The sequence below is a fragment of the Elephas maximus genome, chromosome 10, assembly GCF_024166365.1.
Source record: "Elephas maximus indicus isolate mEleMax1 chromosome 10, mEleMax1 primary haplotype, whole genome shotgun sequence".
NCBI lineage: Eukaryota > Metazoa > Chordata > Mammalia > Proboscidea > Elephantidae > Elephas > Elephas maximus.
In genome coordinates, this window is record NC_064828.1 from 118135010 (window position 1) to 118151761 (window position 16752).

Sequence of the window (16752 nt, forward strand, 5' to 3'; positions counted from 1 at the left end):
GGCTGTTGCCGTGACCAGCTGCTTGACGGACAATGGGAGACCTGTTTGCCGAATCCCACAATACTTAGCTTTTCCTCCTGGAGAAACGCTGCCCCTCCCCCGCTGAGCAGGCACCCTTTCCTGCTGGGAGGAGCCCGGCGCTGGGCCCTGCCAGGAACCTGGCCGGCCCCTTCCTGGGCTGCACCCTGGCTCTGCCCCTCAGCGCCGTTCTCTGAGGTTTAATTGTTAACCAGCACATGCGGCCTTTGGTTGCAGGTTGGAATTTGGGGCTATGCCAGGAGCAATTATCTCCGACACATTATTTTGTGTAAAATCACTTTTAGCTGCAGTGAGTTGACAAAGCGAGAATAAAGAGGGGTCCATTAGCTGTGCCAGCCTCTGGGCCTCTGGGGCGCCCTGGGGAGGTGATCGGGGACCAAGCTTCTGGGGGCTGCAAAATTATCCCCCAAAATACTTTAAAATGTTGCCTGGTACTGTGGCCGCGCGGCGCCCCCACGTCACCCACACACGTGGTTTCTGGGGTTGCAGAGTGCCCGGCAGGTTCAGCAGAGGCTGCAGAAAAGCCTGTGCCAGCTCTGCCCCTGTTCCGGGGTCCCCGAGCAAGAAGCCTTTGCAATCAGTGATGCCCCCACCGCCAAGTCCTGGGGGTGGCTTTCTCCAGGAGGAGCTCTGAGGCTGCCGGTGCAGAAATGAGTGCCCCGTCCTGTGTATTCCAGCAGGCAGGGAGGCCCTGACTCTCCACGTCCTAAGTAGGCTTCTTGCAAGTCACCAGCAGGTACCCCAGCCCCGGCCTCTACTTTCTCCTCCTCCCCGGAACTCCGAGACAGCAGGGTGGACGCTGAGCCAGCCCCCCAGAGCCTCCAACGTGGGCAGCATTCCTTCCTGGTCCATCTGGGGAGGCTGCCTGGGAGGGAGGGGCATGGTCGCCTGTCTCCCGCTCCTTACCCCTGGGCTTCATGACCCAGGCCTCCCGGCAAGGCCTTCCCTCTCCACACCCTCTCAGCTCGGGTAAGAGACCACCACCTAAGTCTCAGCTCTGTGGAGAGGCAGCTCTCTGAGGCCTGCCCCACCCCCAAACCCCAGACTGAAATGCTGACTGCTCCACGGCTAAAGTCACAGACTCCACCAGATCTCCTGACCCTGCTGACCACTCTGGGCATCTCCCCACAGCCCTGCTCGCCCTCCCCCAGGAACCTGAGACTGAAGCCTACCATCTTCTCCTTCCACTTCCTATGTTCCAGCAAACCTCGAGGCTGTAGCTTCCCTGGGGCAGGTGGTAGCCGGTAAAGCCATGAGCTCTGGCGGGCAGTGCCCTGTCCGTGCCATCCACCTTGGCAGCAGCTGGGTCCAGCTGGACCAGTTGTCATCGCCTCGCTCAGGGGATGCCTGCATGTGGCCCGGCACAATGGTGAACAGCCTAGAATTTGATGGCTGGAAGGGCCTTAGAGGCCAGCGGGTCAAATGCTCAGACAGGATGCCAGAGACCGAGAGCTGGCGGGCCTAGGCCACACAGGGGGTTGAGGCCAGAGCTGGGCCTGGCCACAGACCCAGCCTGTTGTTCCCCAGATCCCCTGCCTGCCAGGTGTGGACTTCTGTGTGCAGCATGGGGTCCTGGTGACCTCTGGAGGCCTTCTGGCCTGCCAGCCATGACTTCGATGGCCAGACTCAGGTCCAGAGACTCCACCCATGGTGTACGGGGCTGGCCATGCAGTGGAAGGGCTGACCAGGGCTACAGGACAGACACACCCATTGGGGCTGCCCACTGCCCCGAAGAGCCTTCCCAGGATCCAGAAAGTGAAGGCAGACTCGGGCAGGAGACCTCCAGTGGTCTGCCTCGTCTCGAGACTCAGGGTCCTGCCAGGGAAGAGGCAGACCCTGTCCACAGGGGCACTCACAGGGAAGGGTGGCCAGGGCCTCACCAGGCAGACCTTCAAGTCCCTTCCATGCCTGTCCTCTCCTCTGCACCACCAGGACAAAGCCATGGCTGCCTAGCGGGTCTTCCTCTTCCCTCTGGCTCTGCCCAGCCCACTCTCTGCTTAGAGCGCTTACTGGTCTCTGTTGCTTTTAGGGCTAAACCCAAACTGTTAATGAAGAACTTGACCCACAAAGGACTTCACAGGTAGTGGAGAAAGGATAGCCTCTTCGGTAAACAGGGTTTGGACAGTTCTTAGGAGGGAAAGCTGATTATTCAATAGCTTTACTTCACACCATCCACAAAGACAGTCCAGAGGGATTAAAGAGCTCAGCGTAAAAAACACCAGAACTCTGAAAGCTTTAGAAGAACATGTAGGGGTGTGGGTCCCCCCAGGAGGGACACTCACTCTCAGGAGTTGAGTACAGCTGCCTGCTCCCTGGCCAGACATCGGGTGAAAACGCAGCTTGACGGAAAGGTGAGAGGTTCCCCCCGCACTCCTCGCCGCCCCGACACTCCCTGCCATCCCCACGCCCCCCCGCCCCCCGCCACCCCTCATGCTCCCGCCACCCCCACACTCAGGTCAGGGAAGGTGCATCTCTCCAAACACACAGGCTGTTATCTCCGGCGCCGCAGGGGAGAGGGGTGATGTTTTCCAGATGTTGGGAGGCGCCTCCCACTCTGGGCTCTGCCCAGGCTGAGCTCCTGCCAAGTGCTTTGTGTGTGTGCCAGATGGCCAGGCCTGAACCAGGGGCAGGCCAGGGCAGGGAGAGGGTGCAGGCCTGAGTTGGTGTTACTGGTCGGATTGTGTTCCTTCAAAAAGACATGCTTGACTCCTGACCCCTGTACCTGTGAATGTGACCTTGTTTGGGGACACGGTCTTTGTAGGTGTTATCAGTTAACAGGTGGTCACACTGCGGGGGGTCCTAATCCTATAAGTAATATGACTGGTATCCTCATAAAGGAAACGAAGAGGCACAGAGATGGGAGACAAGGAAGGATGCCGTGCGGCGAGGCACAGAACACCTGCAGCTACCAGAAGGCTGGAGAGAGGCAGAGAGCAGATTCTCCCTCAAGTCCCACAAAGAACCAGCATGGCTCACACCCTGATCTTGGACTTCTAGCCCCTAGAATGGTGAGAAAATAAATTCACATTCTTATAAGCATCCCAGCTTGTGGTATTTTGTTGTGGCAGCTCTAGAAACGAATGCAGTCAGGGTTCCCAGGCCCTGTTAGTGCCCACACGCAGGCCCGTGGGGACCAGCCTGGGGCCCCGGGCTAGTCTCAGTGGGTCCCCAGACCCTGACACCCCCACGCAGACCTGTGGGGACCAGCCTGGGGCCCGACCTGGCCTCTGTTATTTTACAGATGAGGAAAATGAGGCTCGGAGAGCAAGGAGCCCAGCCCAAATTCCACAGCTTGTCTGAGGCCAGGCTTTAAATCCAAGCTGGTGTACCCTCACATAGGGCGGCCAGGCTCTGCCGTAAATACCATGTGTCCTTGGGTTCATCATTCTCCAACTCTGGCCTCAGTTTCCCCTTCTACGAAAGGCTGTTCCTTAAGGCCCTCCGGCTCGGACAGCTCCGTGGGTCGTGGAAACGATAACCCAGAGCATTTTCCTGCCTGGTGCCCGGTGGAGGGTCCGAGAAGGAGAGTGTCTTGAGTGGATGCTTCCTCACGACTTGCCAGCCCCACGGTGGGCCATGCTGGACAGGGCGCCTCACACGGAGCCAGCCCCACGGTGGGCCATGCTGGACAGGGCGCCTCACACGGAGCCAGCCCCACGGTGGGCCATGCTGGACAGGGCGCCTCACACGGACCCCCATCACTCACTCCCACAATGTCTGCATTTTCAGACCATCTTCCTGGGGCCTCTGGGTAGTGGGCTGGTGTCCAGAAACCCTGACCCTCTCCCGGTGGTGCCAGGTAGGCCGCATGGCCCCACACCCCGCATCCCTCCAGTGGCGACTGCCCTGGCCTGGGGAGGGGTTTACGTCACGGGGAGCCGGACGGGACTAAGAAGGGGTTGGTCCAGGCTTCACCCATGGCCAGTGAAGATGGTGCCACGCCACCCCCAAGACAGCAGGTTTGGGTGGATATTCCCCAAATTACCCAAAGAGCCCCCCACCCAACTATTGGGGGAACCTGGTGGAGCCTCTCTCTCTGATGGGCTCCCCAGCAAGCTGTGGGGTGCCCAGAAGTGGCCTTGAGGCTTCCCTTGGCCAAGGATGGGGCTGGTGACTCAGACCATGAGAATGCCTGGCCACAGAGACCTCCGCTGGGCTGCCTGCAGCGTGAGCTCTGGCACATGGAGGCCTGCTCTCAGGGCCTGGAGGCTTATCTCCTTGGGCAGTAAAAGGCCTCAAATGGGGGAGTCTAGTGACAACCAACACAAAGGGACCCCAGTGGTCATGGTAGACCCCCACCGTGGTGGCTCCCTGCCACTCCTCGTTCTCCAGGAATGCCCTTCAAAACAGGGGTGACCCAGTGGCCAGTCTGGGCCGGGTCACCTGCCCCAGTGGCCTCAGTTGATTGGTCCAGGTATGGACTCTGGCTCACGCTGGCTGTCTGAACCTCCTTCCTAGAACTCTAAAATACCCTGAGTGCTCCAGAAATATTAAAAATAATGTAATCATCCTGGAAAAGCAAACCTTTTTCTGCCACCTAAAAAAAAAAAAAAAAAAAATTTTTTTTTTTAAAGGTTCAGATTCCCCCCATTCTGATTTTAAAAGAAATAAAAACATTTCTGTGGGCCCGTGAAAGTAGCATGGGCCCTGGCCTCCCCCACTCCCGGCCCCCCCCCACTCCCGGCCCCCCCACCCCCTGGCCCCCCGCTCCCTGGGCCCCCCCACTCTCGGCCCCTCCACTCCCTGGCCCCCCACCCCGCTCCCTGGGGCCCCCCCACTCCCTGGCCCCATGCCTAACGGAGCCACTGGCCTGCCTAGAGGAGATCCCTCTGTTTCAACGCCCCTTGAAACCTGAGAGGCCTCTCACCTCCTTCCAACACCGACTTCTTTTTGCCTGAGTTGTCCTCAACTGGTTTCTTGGTGCTGGCAGCCGAAGGAACTGATGCCCGTCTGTCACTGTTGCGGGTTGATTTGTGTCCCCCCAAAAATGTCTAAGGTCTAAGCCCTGGTGCCTGTGAAGGCGACCCTGTTTGAAAACGAGGTGTTCGCAGGAGTGATCAGTTCAGCTGTCATGAGGTCACGCTATAGTGGGGTGGCCCTGATCCAAAGTGACTGATGTCCTACAAGAGAAGACACAGAGAGACACAGAGGAGGGACACCACACCAAGACGCGGCGGAGATGGGCGCCGTGCTGCCACAAACCAAGGAATGCGGGGGCCACCAGAAGCTGGAAGAGGCAAGGAAGGGCCTTGGGAGGGAACATGGCCCTGCCAACGGACACCCTGATTTGGGCTCTCAGCCCCCAGAACTGTGAAAGAATAAACTACTGTTTTTAAACTGCCACTTTGTGGTAATTTGTAACGGTGGCCCCTGACCATGAGGCTGAGGATCTCTTCATCATCTCCCCAGCCCTGAAGCCCATTTCGCAGGTGAGGAGACTGAGGCTTGAGAGCTCAGCTCCCTCACCCCGGGCAGGAACTAGGAACAAGCCCAGCTGAGATGTAAACAGGGGTCTGCCATCCTAAATCGGTGTTCCGAGAATTACTGTCCAGAATTGCTTTTTAAAATAAAGCCAAGCCGCTTCCTCCCCAGTTTCTCCTGCCCACGTTTCCTTCCTTCCCGTTCCTCCTACCATTTGCTCTTAGGCGGGGCCCAGGGCAGGCATGGGGGGGATGAGTCTGGGGTGAGCCGAGAGCAGGGATCAGGACAGAAACAGGTGGGCAGTGGCCGCCCAGCTCCTGGCACGAGCCCGCTACAGCAGCGTCCTGGATCCGCCCCCGGCAGCAGGCGGAGATGTTCCCCAGGCCACTGCCCAGTAGGAGGAGGGTCCCCTACGGGGACGTGTGTGGGAGCCACACATCTCAGGCTTCACAGCCACAGACCAGGCTGGGCGGGGCACAGCCTGGCTGCCTCCACCTCTCAGAGGAACCCCAACCTGTGGAACCGGTCAGTCTTCACTGTAACCGGAAGAGGAGCTGGAAGCAGTGGATGTAAAAGTAGAAGCTCCCACCAGTCTGCCAGCCTGGAGTGGGCTCCTGTCCTGTCTTCCGAGGTTGTGCCAGACCCCCCACAGCCACACTCACTGGGCCCCTGCTGGGCTCCGGCCAGGCTAGGCATGGGCACTGGGCCGCTAGCCACTGGAAGGACACAACAGGACCATCAGGGCTTCTGGACACTGAGGTTCAGGGCATGTGGCCTCACAGGGTGGTGGGCCAGGCCCCTCAGGGACAGGGCTGAGGCAGGACCTTTGAGGAATCAGGCTTCATGGGGCTGAGCTTCCCGCCTGCCACAGGACAGGCTGTGTGGCCCCCACTAGGGCGTGGCCAGCCTTGGATCCCAGATTGGGAGGAAGCCAAGTCCCCTCCAGATGTTCTCAGTTTCCCTTCCTGTGATAACAGCCTCCTCAGGGCAGTGTGAGAAAAGCCAGCGTCAGCACACACAGCACCCAGAGTGAAGGGGTGTCGTCTGCCATACCCCCTCAGTGGGAATGCGGCTCTTTGCTTACCTCTGCTGCGGCAGGGACCCCAACAGGCTGGCCACCTCCTGAGCCTTCTCTGACCTCTAACCTTTCCCAGGATGGGGGGAGGGCAGAGTGGACACCCTGGGTTTGGTGATGGTCAGCAGAAAGACCCGCAGGCCTAGGGGCAGAGGCAGCTGGCCTCAGGAGCAATGGCCTCCCGACGCCCCAGCTGCAGGTCATCTGAGTGCAGGCCTTCGGCCCTGCCCTTTCCACTGCAGACTTGTACCCCTCCCACTGTTGGGGAGCCCTCAGCTCGGGGCTGCATCCCATCCGGCCGACCCCCCGCTGGGCCATTAGTCTCCTCTGGAACCCGGTTTCCTGTCAGCCAAATGGAATTCCCAGCCCCCCCGCACCCCCACCCCGACCCTGGCGAAGATGAGGGCTGTGTGGTGCAGACTGGCAGTGCTGTGTAGGCGGAAGGACTGCGACCCTCGGAGCTGCGTGACGGAAGCCCCGTGGTGAGGCGGCAGACATACTGTGCCACCTGCCAGTAGCCTGTTGAGCTGGCACTGACGGTGAGTCAGGGGTTCGAGGTCCCCCAGGAGCAGAGGGCCAGGTGGGTCACCAGAGCCAGGAGGAGGAAGTGGGTCATCACTAGACGGTCACTCTCAGAGACCAGGAGAGGGACAGTGATGGCATAGTCAGTGACCTCATCAGCCCAGCCCTGTGCCTCACTGCCCTTCCAAGCCCCACTGTTCTCCAGGACCCAACTTGCCTGTACCCCACTGTCTTCCAGCACCCCACTGTCCTGTACCCCACTGTCCTGTACCCCACTGACCTGTGCCCAATGGCCCTCTGTCCACCCTCACTGAGCCTGAGCTGTGCTGAGCCCTGCAGCCCCAGAGAAGCCTCCAGGCTGGGTGCCAGGTTCAGGCCTCGGGCATTGTGGGTGCAGAGCAGGAGGGCAGGGCCTAGAGTGGGCAGGGGGGCCCCAGGAGCCCCCTCACAGAGGCCTCAGCTGTAGACCTTTGACCCCCTTTCAATGAGGTTACTTGTGGGGTGTGGGGCTGGTGAATGATTCTTGCAGAGACGTAAGCTATCAGGCAACTCTCGGTGTTTGGAACCGTGGCCTGGCATCTATCTTTTTTGCTTCTCAGTTTCCCCAAATCCTAAGCGGCTTGGATCTCTGAGGCCTCTGGGTTTAAGCTCTCTGCGGGGTGGGGCAGGGGTGCGGCTCTGAGGGCAACATCGAAGGAGGGACTCGAGCTCATGCTTGTGGGGTTCCTGGGGGTGGGAGCCAAGAGTGAGTGCACCCTGGCCTCTTACTCTCCAGCACCCTGGCCCCCCACTCTCCAGCACTCTGGCCTTCACTCTCCAGCACTTGGTCCCAGCCCTACTAACGCCTCTATATCCACAGGGAAAATTGAGGCAACAGCCCATTGGTCTGGGACAGAGGTTAGAGCATGGCTCAGTGGATGCCTACCTTGAGGGCTATCTGAGGCCTCTGACCTTCTTGGTAACCTGTGCCAACGCTGGCAGTGGCAGGAAGCAGCTGGGCCCAGCCTCTGCTTCAGGCAAAGGTGCGGAGATGCTGGCTGAAGGTGGCAGTTAGAGCCGTGTGGTGAGGCTGACTAACCCTGGACTTCCTCGGTCCTGGGACAGTCAGGTTGGTGGCATGGGACCTGGCACGGGGATGGGAGCTTAGACAGCCCTCTCGACGTGACCTCATTTGATGCTACAACTGGGCCGCAGGATGATTATGCTATTGTTTTAGAACGCCGTGTTGTCATTTTCTGATTACAGAAGCCATCATGGTCGAGGGGTGGTGGTGTTAGCTCCGCTCAGGGGTGAGAATCCGTCAGGCTCAGCAGCAACAACACCAAGGAGTATTTTGGCCCTGGGGACACGGCCGGGGCCCCGGGAAAAGAAGCCTGGTCAGGACCCTCTGCTCCACCCAAAAGTCGGCCCCCAGTGTGAGTACTTCCTGGACAACCAGGCAGGCCGGGGCTCAAAGGGGGCCATAGTCCCAGATCGCTGGTGACCAGCACGGCCGCCGGCTCTGGCTATCTTGTTTCCCCAGCTGCTTCCTGGTGCCCAGCCTGGGGTGGGCGGGGGACAAGGGCTGGCGCTATGCTTCCCTTCCAGCCCCCCAGGGTCAGGGGAGGCCACTGAGGGCCAGGAGAGGGGGTTTGACCCTTTCTCCACATGAGGACACCATGGGTTGGAGGCCCTCCGCCAGCCCTGGAGGCCTATTCTGGGCCAGCCGGGCTGGAGGCTCCTGGGGGAGCTCCCGGGGGTGACCTATGACCCTTACTGTGGCCCTGGTGTGGGGCTGACACCTCCCCCTGCCTGTCCTGTCTTGATGGACATGGGTTGCTTGTTTTCTCCTGCAGCCTCTGCACGACCTGCTGATGTGTCCTCACACACCATTTTACAGGCCAGAAAGCTGAGGCTGGGGAGGGGTGAAGGTCACTTGGCCAAGGTCACACATGACCTAGAGGCTGACTGTGAGTTGGAACCTGGTGTTGTCTGACTACAGAAGCCCTGCCCCCCCGCTCATCTCACTGCCTCACAGGATGCAGGTCAGTGGCCGGGAGGTGACCGGAGGGCCGCAGTCTGACCCAGGCAGGGACGGTTGATCTGATGCGGCTCTGGGGTGGGGGGATGGTGGTTGGTGGCACAGCTGTGCTCAGAGCTGGAGTTCTGGCCTCAGACCAAGTCTGAACCTTGGTCCTGCTGAGTGGGAGCTGTGTGCCCTTGGACAGGTGACCAACCTCCTCTGAGCTTCACTTTCCCATCTGGGGTGTGGGGATCATGACCATGCCCGCCTCGTGAGCAGTTGTGAGGATTCACTGGGGGACACGGTGCTGGTTACAGAGGCAGAGTGGAGCACCAGGCGATGTGGAGCTGATTCCCACTGATGGGGACCCCACGTGTGTCAGAGCACAGCTGTGCTCCATGGGGTTTTCAGCAGCTAATTTTTCTGAAGTGAAGCATCAGGCCTTTCTTCTGAGGCACCTCCTGGTGGACTCAAACCTCCATCCTTCCGGTTAGAAGCCTTTTGTGACCCCCATTTACACGCCCTGGGGACTAGAGTAGGGCTGAGGGACGTGAGCCTTGTGGCCAGGCCCACCAGGCTTGGCCGTTGAGGCCAGCACCTCCTGGCCGGTGTCCTGAGTCCCGCCGGGTGGTTGAGCCTGGCATGTAGCCAAGCCTCCCAGAGTGGTGGTCGGTGGGGTCACTGTTCCGCTCCCTCCCCACAGGTGCCTGGATTTCCAGGGGGTCCTGAGGGCGGGCACTCGGCCTGCAGGAGCATCTGGGACTGAGGGGACTTGTCCATTATGCTGGGGTCTTGGAGTCAGGCCGGCTCTCTACACTTTCCTTTCCTGACCAGGCCTCAGCCATTGCCCATTTCCAGGGTTAAGGCCCTGGCCTTGTGTACCAGGGCCTCACTTCCTGCCACTGGACTTCCCTGGTCCTGGTCTCCCCTGCCTGCCTGCCCTCCTCCATTGGCCACTAGCAGGGCTGTTCCTGTGCCCCTGGTCCCCGCCCACACTCTGCTCTCCAGGGCCTGGCAGATGGACACGTTGCTGCCATCCACAGGGAGCAGAGCTCCCAGGGTGCTGCCCAAGCCCAGCGGTTGCTGGGCAGCGGGTGTGGCCTCCAGGAAGGCCGCCCCGGAACTTGTTTTTCCTGGGGCCCGGGACTGCATTCCACGGGGCCTGACACAGGCCTGTGTGTCTCCCTGGCCTTGGTAGGCTTCTCAGGCTAAGACAGCCAGATCCGGGAAGCCCACGAGAGCCAGGGGGCGAGCCTAGGAACCTAGCCTTGTGGCTGGAGGCTGCACCCCAGCACCGGGCCCAGAGCAGGTCTCTGCGTTTGCTGAAGGAGCTCAGGGGGCCAGAGCAGACTGTGGGCAGGCTTTCCCACCTAGAGAGCTTGGGCTGGGAGGAAGGGTGTGAAAAGTGCAACCTGAGGGCCACCGCAGACCCCTGGTGGGCCTACAGTCAATTTGGGGCCTAACTGAGCACTTAGGAGAGCCTCAGGCTCTGATCTGAAGTGACAGGAACACCTTACAGGTGTCAGTGTTTGAAAAACTCTTCCAAGTTGCCTACTTTCTGTTTCTTCTTTATTGCTGGAAGTCCAGGTTCACTGGGTGTATTTTACTGTTTGTTAATTTTGGTACAATTTTCCCTCTCGAAGAAAAATATTCCTGGGTGTTTGGAGCTGGATTTCCTGGCACCTGCAAACATTCAGGAGACACCTGTCGAAGCTGGTCCCCCATGGCCAGGGCTCGGGGTGAAGTTTTCCTTCTAGTCCGGCCCCTCCCGGCTTGTTTCTGCCCCCACGGGCCTGTGCGCCTCTCCAGGGCAGGGCCGCCTGGTAATCATCTCCGACCCAGAGTCCAGCCCGAGGACAGCATGGAGGAGGTGACAGCGTGCACTTGTTGAAAGAGTAAACGACCTCTTGTTCCTTGAATGGAGGCGCTGAGGGGGAAGAGGAGGAGGAGGAGGGGTGGGCCCTGCTTTAGGGCCTCAACGCAGCTCTCACCACATCCTTGCAAGAAGGGTGCTGTTTTAAACTTTTTTTTTTTTTAAATCACAGTAATCCTTGAATACGTTCTCATAAAAATTAAAATATCACCAACAGAACTCAACCTGATCCACATTTTCATCGATCCCCTAAGTCCTGCCCCCTTCCCAGAGGACCTATTGTCTTGCTTCGGTGTCTCTGTTGCCAGCCTTTTCCTGTGCGTCACTTACACGTGCGCATGCTTCTACAGAGTTCTGGCTTTGTGTTTGTGATTTTCAACTCAAATGGTATCACTGTGTAGGTCATCGTTATGCAGACTGCTTTCCCCTTAGCAAATACCACCTTGGAGACCTTGCTGCATCACTGCACAGAGACCCACCTTGTTACCTGGAATGGCTGCCGAGGACTCCTGAGTCTGCAGTGGCTGTCCACGACAGAAGTATATCCCCATTTTATGGATAAGGAAGTCACCCTCATGGTCACAGGCAGTGCTCAGGATCAGGACTCGGAGGGGAGAAGGAAGGGGTGGGGCCCAGGAGGGACATGAGGCTGTGAGAGGGTCAGGGGCTGGGTGAGGGCTGAGACAGGGCAGGCATGGTTCCCAAGTGTGGGAGCTAAGAAGGGGGTGGCAGTCGAGGTGGAGCCAAAGCTTGAGCCCAAATGCCCGCAGGGAGGAGACGGGGGGCACTATGGAATCCCCCTGCATGGAGTTGTAATTCAGAGGTGACACCCAGTGCTTGGCTGGACTCTGAAGAATGTCCCAGGTCTGTCCACTTATCCACATACTCTCCCTCCTCAGCTGGGGCTGGGTGCGCCCCGCCCCCTACCTTGCCAGATGGGCCCAGGTGAGGCGGGCCCTGCCACCAGAATCCCATGGGATAGCTTCGGCTGCCGGCTCTGGGGTGGACCCTGAGGTACATGCCAGAAAGGCCAGGTCTCCAGGGCAGCCAGGGATGTGACCTGCTTTGAGGCCTAGCGGCCAAGGTGCTAATTAGGATGGGAGGAGGATGGGCGCCGGAAATGGCTCCCAGCCTTCTCCTCAGGGCTATCTTCTGACTCAGCGCTGGGCTCAGAGTCACCCAGGGCCCAGAACTCAGGGGTGCCTGCTGGGTGACAGTCACGCCCCTCCTCCCCAGTGGGGGGACCCAGCTCTGCTGACCCACCCCAGGCATGTGGTTGCACCAGGCAGGGGACCTGGATCCTGAGGGTGGGGCAGGCCGGGGACACTCAGGGTACGTGGGGTGTGTCTGGACTGGTGTTCCCAGGGGTGCCCCTCACCAGCCGCCTGGCTTCCATTTGCTCACTCCACGTCCCCTAATTCACACCACCACAGCAAGTCTGGGTACATTCACACAGGGCACAGGAGGAGGCGTCCCACCGAGGGAGCCTTGAGCTTGGTCTGCAGGGTTCTCTCAGCCTGGGTCCTTACTCTGCAGGCCTGAGCCTGGACAGGCCCAGCCCTCTACTCCTACAGGCTTCTTCATCCGTCACATGGGGACCCTATGCCCTCCCTCATCTCTCCTCACGGGGACTCTGAACTCTCCTTCACGGGGACCCCTGAAATTTCCCTTGTCTCTCCCTAGCGGGGACCCCATGCTGTCCCTCACTGGGCTGTTGGTAGGGTCAGGCAGAACTATGTTCAACTGGCTGCAGGCTCTTTTTTTGGGGTGCAGCAGCGCCCCCTTGCTTTCTGAACCTGCATCTCCGTCTGGTAACTTGTCTGTGGAGCCGAATCCCTGGAGAGCATTTTAAAAAGCTTATTGTGGAAGACGTCAAACATTGGTGGCATTTTACAAATCAAGCATTTTACGAAAGTAGACAGAATTAATAACGAACCCTCACATGCCCATCACAATTATCAACAATCGGCCCCCCCTTGTTTTATTAGTACCCCCACTCTGTTCTCTTCTTCCCACCTCATTCTGAAGCAAGCTGGGAACTTTAAAAATTTGGGGGACATCTGGGGTCACACGCTCAGAGCCTGTGAGTCTGTGGGCCCACCTTCAGGAGGACCTGGGAGCTGTGGGGAGACCCCAGAGGAGGTGGGCCCATGGGGGCTGCCCTGGTTCCACTGAGGGGTACGCGCACGTTCACTCCATACCAAATGGAGCCGCTGCCATGTGGAGACTGATCCCACACCCCAACACACTGCCTGTGGGGTCTGCCCTCCTCGCGGCCTCCTTGAGGGATGCTGGCAGCCCCATTGATCCCTTGCTCTCAGGGGGCCTAACCCATGAAGGCTAACGCCCACCCCAGGACACTGGCTAACTGGCCACTGCACCCGCCATTCCCAAGGGTGGGAGCCACAACAAAGGCTGCTTTGTTACCAGCCACAGTGAACTCCACTGGACGTCTACCTGGGACTGCAGTGTCATGCGGGCTTTCTCTTTTAACAGGCCACCAGATCCGGACAGAGAGCTCCTCAGCTAATTTCCTGGTCTAGAGGCATTCCCACCGCCAACCCGGGTGGTGATTAACCACCTCCTTGGTGGTCAAGGAGAAGTGAGCGTCACCAGGACTCCCCCCTGTGCTGAGCCCTGAGGACCACAGCATGAGGGCCGCCCTCATCAGCCCTCCCTGAAGGACCAGTGGAGGGTGATGGGTGAACCCTTCACTACCTAAACTGTGAAACCGAAGGCTGAGCAGAGGGTGGTTCTCCTCTTCTGAGACGAAACCTCTGTTCTGTTCACCCCAACCAGCAACTCTGTGGGGTGCTCTGTGCAGATCGCCAGCGTGGTCACTGCCACCTGGATTCAGTGCACACCCCTACTCTCGTGGCCCACAGCTGCTGCCACCAAAATGTGGACTTCCAGATCAGGGCTGTTGGGTGGCATTCCATGATGTGTCCCTCTTACAGGTTAAACAAAACTTCGGGAACACGGAGACTTCACACACCTATATGAAGTATTTAAGACACAAACACACCCAGATGGGGCTGCAGTTACAGCACTAGAGATGCTGATCCGAGCTGTCCCCCACCAACCCCTGGAAGGATGGCCGGCTCCCATCACCCCACCAGTCAAAGGAATTGGGTCTTGGATGGTCAGTGACCTACAGCCTGGTGTGAAATGTGGGCTGAGCTAATCAGATCGTCTCCTTCAGGTGTTTGGACTCAGAACAGAGGAGGTAAGTTGCCCATGGAAAAGGGTAGAAGGTGTCACTGGAGGAGGGTAGGAAAGGTGTCCATGGAGGAGGGTAGGGAAGGTGTCCATGGAGGAGGGTAGGGGAGGTGTCACTGGAGGAGGGGAGGGAAGGTGTCCATGGAGGAGGGTAGGGGAGGTGTCACTGGAGGGTAGGGAAGGTGTCCATGGAGGAGGGTAGGGGAGGTATCACTGGAGGAGGGTAAGGAAGGTGCCATTGGTGGAGGGTAGGGAAGGTACTCATGGGAGGGTCCCAGGCCTCCTGGTGGGTGCACAGGGTACACAAGGGTCTGTTCACGGAAGCCACTCTGTCTCAAGGCCAGAGAAGAGCCACCACACAAGAGAGAGCCTTTGGTTCCAAGGGGAGTGTCTTCATGGAGTGGTGCCTGTGGGCCGGTTGTCGGAACCTGAGCTGGCCATGCTAGCTCCCTGTGCAGTGCCCCATTGTGTCTCCACAGGAGTCCCTTTGTGTCCAGTATCCTGGATACTTTGGGACACTGCTGAGCCCATGGCAATGTTCCCAAGCCCCAGGGTTGGGATACCAAGTCACCTGAAGGGAAGTGATCCACAGATGCACACTGTCTGCATCCTTGACCTGTCCCTGGAGCCTCAGGATGGGCTCTGGAGGCTACCCCGGCTCTGGGATGAGGATTCCTGAGCAGGCAATTTAGGGGCTGAGGAGGGAGGAGGTGACCAAGCCAGGAAGCCTATCATGGATTGAATTGTGTCCACCAAAAATGTCAACTTGGCTAGGCCATGATTCCCAGCATTGTGTGGTTGTTCAACATTCTGTGACTTTCCTGTGTGCTGTAAACCCTACCGATATGACGTTAACGAGATGGGTTAGCAGCAGTTATGCTGATGAGATCTACACGTGTCTTAAGCCAATCTCTTTTGAGACATGAGAAAGAAAGATGAGCGGAGAGACAGGGGACTTTATACCCCCAAGAAAAAGCAGTGCCGGGAGAAGAGCACATCCTTTGGACCAGGAGTTCTCACATGGAGAATCTCCTAAATCCAGGGCAAGGCTGATGACAAGGACCTTCCTCCAGAACTGACAGAGAAAGCATTCCCCTGGAGCTGACGCTCTGATTTTGGACTTGTAGCCTACTATACCGTGAGAGAATAAATTTCTCTTTGTTACAGCCATCCACTTGTGGGACTTCTGTTACAGCAGCACTAGATGACTAAGACAAAGCCACTGGAGGTGATTTCAGGCCAAGCCCTGAGTAAGAGTGGCAGCCTGACCCACAGTTGTTGTCTCAGGATGAGTTGGCTGCAATTTGTTCAGAATTGGTGTTACTTCATTCTTAAATGTTTGGGAGAATTTACCAGCAAAGCTACCTGGGCCTAGAGTTTTCTTTGTGAGAAAGTCTTAAACTCCAAATTCAATTTTTTAATAGTTGTAGTACTACAATTCAGGTTAGTTATTCCTTTTTGAGTCAGCTTTGGTAGTTTGTGTCTTAAAAGAAGTTTTCCATTTCGTGTTCCTTTTCTGGCATAAGTCGTTGGTGATATTCCTGTACCATCCTTTTAATACCTGTAGAATCTGGTAGTGATGGCACCTCTCTCACTCCCGGTAGTGATGACTCGGCATTGTTCCTTATTCCCCACCCCCCACCCCCCCATCAATCTGGCTGGAGGCTTATCTACTTTATTGATCTCAAAGAACCAATTTTCAGTTAATGGATTTTTCTCTAGTTTTTCTGTTTTCTTTTTGATTGATTTATGTCCTTATCTTTCTTATTTCTTCTTCTTGCTTTGGGTTTAATTTGCTTTTCTCTTTGTAATTTCTTAAGGTGTCAGTATCTGGTCCACTTAGCAGTTTTATTTGTGTCAATTAGGAGTCTAGTTTACGCAGCAGTCTCTTGGAGTTGAATCATGTGTGACTCCTTGCCTCCAGGATGATCAGCTCTGGCCCCCAGACTAGAACAAGCTTCTGCCCTGGCAATGGAAAGGATTAGATTCATGGACCGCTATAACAGCCCCGAAGCCTGGCGCTCTGTGAGGCCTGGCCCGTGAAGTCAAAAACCCCTCTCACTTCCTCGCCATTAATAGAACAATTGTTAACGTAGTCAAAAGACGAGCCTTATCCCATTGTACCAAGAGCTAGGAAACTTTTAAAACTGGCATCCTTATTCAATTAGGCTCATAAAACATCTGAGTGGCTGCTGTAAGTGCCTGGTCCTGTGTCAGGCACCAGGCACACAGAGATGAACGAGCATCTGTTACGTAAATCTTGTAATTTATGGTCTGTCATCCTACAGTTGCTCCACAGGCCAGTTTATTTTCAGATGATGGAATTTAGGCTCATTAGCCGTACAATTATGGAGCTGAGACGAACTCTGGAGGCCATTCAATCCAACTCCCTCATTTTAGAGAGGAGGAAGCTGAGGCTCAGAGAAGTCAGGGCTGTGTGCTGAGGTCACACAAGATATAAATGGCAGTGCCAGCTGAAACCCAGATCCAGCTTGTCAGAATGGTCTCAGGTGCCAGGGGACACAAGCTGCACAAACACATTGACAGGAATCTGCTTTTAATGTAAACCACTACAGACACACGCTATACCTTCAGTGGACG

The 16752-nt window shown here is 57.4% G+C and overlaps 2 long non-coding RNA genes across 3 annotated transcripts; one reads left to right on the forward strand and one right to left on the reverse strand.

Moving 5' to 3' along the window:
* Positions 1-4505: 4505 nt before the first annotated feature.
* LOC126084352 (uncharacterized) lies at positions 4506-5764 on the reverse strand. Its single transcript, XR_007519023.1, has 3 exons — positions 5672-5764; positions 4907-5159; positions 4506-4576 (listed from the first exon to the last, which is right to left on the reverse strand). It is a non-coding gene; the product is annotated as an uncharacterized LOC126084352 (long non-coding RNA).
* A 152-nt stretch (positions 5765-5916) lies between these two features.
* LOC126084367 (uncharacterized) lies at positions 5917-15589 on the forward strand. 2 transcript variants are annotated; one of them, XR_007519026.1, is made up of 6 exons: positions 5917-6091; positions 6778-7074; positions 8303-8472; positions 8893-9081; positions 13429-14158; positions 14631-15589. It is a non-coding gene; the product is annotated as an uncharacterized LOC126084367 (long non-coding RNA). The 2 variants fall into 2 exon arrangements; XR_007519025.1 differs by having other exon boundaries at positions 5917-7074.
* Positions 15590-16752: the final 1163 nt, after the last annotated feature.